Source organism: Nematolebias whitei, chromosome 12 (genome assembly GCF_014905685.2).
Source record: "Nematolebias whitei isolate Nwh7 chromosome 12, NemWhi1, whole genome shotgun sequence".
NCBI classification, from domain to species: Eukaryota; Metazoa; Chordata; class Actinopteri; order Cyprinodontiformes; family Rivulidae; genus Nematolebias; species Nematolebias whitei.
In genome coordinates, this window is record NC_056509.1 from 11,016,055 (window position 1) to 11,019,532 (window position 3,478).

Here is a 3,478-nt window from a genome sequence, read left to right on the forward strand (position 1 = left end):
CCAGGTGTCGTCAACATACCTGAACCAATGACTTGGTGGTGTCCCTGAAAAGGACGTCAAGGCTCTCTTTTCTACCTCCTCCATGTACAGGTTGGCAACAATAGGAGAAACTGGAGACCCCATAGCACACCCATGTTTCTGCCTATAATATTGCTCCCCATATGTGAAGTAGGTTGACTGCAGGCACAGTTTCAAGAGTTGACACAGTTGTTCTGTGGAAAGCGTAGTCCTGCTGCTCAGAGTGGTGTCTGATTTTAATTTTAAACTGACCACCTCTACTGCATCATCAACAGGAATGCATGTAAAGAGTGATGTGACATCAAAAGAGACCATTGTTTCATCAGTCTCCATGATGACCTCCCTCACCTTGTCCACAAAGTCCATGGTGTTGTGTATGTGGTGTTCTGAGCTGCCAACTAAAGGGATGAGTACAGACGCCAGATATTTGGAAACATTGTAAGTGACAGAGTTAATCATGCTAACGATTGGTCTTAAAGGTACACCTTGTTTGTGGATTTTAGGTAAACCATACAGACTAGGTGTGGCCTCCCCTGGGTACAGTCTGTGGTACAGAAAACGGTCAATAGCCTTGTCCTGCTCCAAAATTTTCAGGCAATCTATTAACTTTTTCTTGTAACCACTTCCTGGGTCTCTTTTCAGAGGTTCATAAGTGTTTAAGTCACTAAGGAGTGTCATAACTTTCTCATGATAGTCTTTCTGGTTCAAAATCACTGTGCACATTCCTTTGTCTGCTGGGAGAATGATGATGTTTTTGTCCTTGCTAAGAGCGGTGAGTGCATCCCTCTCCTCTCTACTGATGTTGGAAGGTGGTGGTTTGGCATTGCTGAGGCAGGCTGAAACTTTGATTCTGAGCTGTTCTGCTTCAGCCTCTTTAATTTTGTTGTTGCGGATGGCAGACTTTTTCTAAACATAACGTCCCAGTGGCTTTTAAACCCCAAAATACATTACGGCAAAGACTGGTTCATCCCAAAGATCCAGTCCCCCGGCACAAACAGAGCAATGTTGTGTATGCTGTTCAGTGTCAGGAGGGCTGTGATCAGTCTTACATCGGGGAAACAAAACAGCCACTGGCCAAAAGGATGGCCCAGCACAGAAGATCAACATCATCAGGCCAGGATTCTGCGGTCTACACTCATCTCCAGGCCAGCGGTCACTCTTTCAGGGATGAAGATGTTCACATCCTGGACAGAGAGGAACAATGGTTTGAGAGAGGAGTAAAGGAGGCCATCTTTGTGAAAAGAAATCGTCCATCATTAAACAGGGGTGGAGGCCTCCGGGTTCAACTGTCCCCCTCTTACAATGCTGTGATTGCTAGTATCACTCAGCCCTCTGTGAACAGTAAACAGCCATCAGTGTGCTAATGATCCATTGTTAGGCTGATGGTCCTTCTTGAGCATGTGATCAGCTGGTTTTGGTTGTCAGCAGCAAAATTGGTTGATCCACTCTGAGAAGGTGCTATTTAAGAGACTACATTTTTTTGTTGATTTGCTTTGTTTTGTTTTTTTTGAATGTCTAGAGGACCAGATTTAACTTTTTTAGATTTAATAGTAGAAGTTTAAATGCAAATATATCCAAAATAACAGATTATTTAAAACAGCTAAACAGAACCTTTGCAATAATAGCACTGTCAGAGACATGGCTCAACGATGAAAACACAAATAATGTTCACATGGAAGGGTATGAATTATATCATGTGAACAGAAGCAACAAAAGGGGAGGTGGAGTGGCTCTATTTGTTAAAAATGAAATAAAATGTATGTTAATTAATGAAATGTCAATAATTGTTTATCATGGAAATAATAACAATAGAAAAAATAAACAAGAATGATAAAAACATGTTGATAAGTTGTGTATATCGATTTCCAGGATCAAATATAGAAATATTCACTGATAAAATCGTACAACTATTGGACAAGAGTTTTAATAAAAGCATTTTTTTGTGTGGAGACTTTAATATTGACCTGGGAAATAAAACAGATTCAAATAACATCAGTACATTTACAAATTCATTGTGTAGTTTAAATCTTTATCCGTTAATATCAAAACCAACAAGAATTACAACTCATAGTGCAACAATAATCGATTATATTTTCACAAATGTAACAAATGGAGATGTGATGGGAGGCATTTTAATGAGTGATTTGAGTGATCACTTACCAGTTTTCACGATTTATAAAAATGATCAAAGCATTACAAAAGAAATCACAATTAAGAAAAAAACAATAAACACATCAAAAAAAGCAATGGACAAATTAAAAGATGATTTACATAAACAAAGCTGGAAAGAAGTGTATGTTGATGATGTGAACAGATCATATGATGAGTTTATGAATATTTTAGGAGCTCTGTATGAAAAGAATTGTGTGCAAAATAATTATACAAAGAGAAGTGTTGTTGACCAACCATGGATGACAAAAGGGTTGAGAAATGCTTGTTAAAAAAAAAGAATTATTTGTATACATGTTTCTTGAAATTGAGAACACAAGAGGCTGAAGAGAAATGTAAGAAGTATAAAAATAAATTAGTAGTGATTATAAGGAAACACAAGAAGGAATATTACAGTGATTTATTAAATAAAAGTAATGGTGATATGAAAGCTACATGGCGAGTAATAAATAGTGTTCTGAAAAGTCATAAAGCAAAAACAGGTATTTCACAATATTTTCTGAAGGATGACAATGAAATGATGATGATGAAAATGAAATTGTAAATGGATTTAATCATCATTTTGTGAACGTTGGATCAAGCCTTGCAGCTAAAATACCAAAAGTGGACAATAATGTGAACCATTCAGTTATAAGTTGTGACAACAGTATTTTTCTTAATGGAACTGACAAAGAATAAATAATGAATGTAGTAAAAAATCTTATAGATAAGAGATCAAAAGACTGCGTGGACATGGATATGATGTTTGTAAAGGACATAATGAGTCATGTTATCGAGCCGTTTACATATATTTGTAATTTATCATTTTCAAAAGGAATATTTCCAGATAATATGAAAGTAGCTAAGGTAGTTCCTCTCTTTAAAAATGGTGATAAATGTGTGTTCAATAATTATAGACCAATATCCTTATTACCACAGTTCTCAAAAATTCTAGAAAAACTATTTGTGACCAGATTAGATAAATTTATTACTAAACAAAACATTTTAAGTAGCAGTCAGTATGGGTTTAGAGCAAAAAATTCTACATCAATGGCTCTTATGGAAATAATAGAACAAATAACTACTGCTGTCGATCAAAAACAGTATTGTGTTAGTATTTTTGTTGATTTAAAAAAAGCATTTGATACTATTGACCACACTATTCTCCTTGAAAAATTAAATAAATATGGTATAAGAGGACCAGCATTACACTGGGTATCTAGCTATTTAAAAGATAGGAAACAGTTTGTACAAATAAATGGTGTAAGATCTGACCTCTGCAATATCACTTGTGGAGTTTCTCAAGACTCTG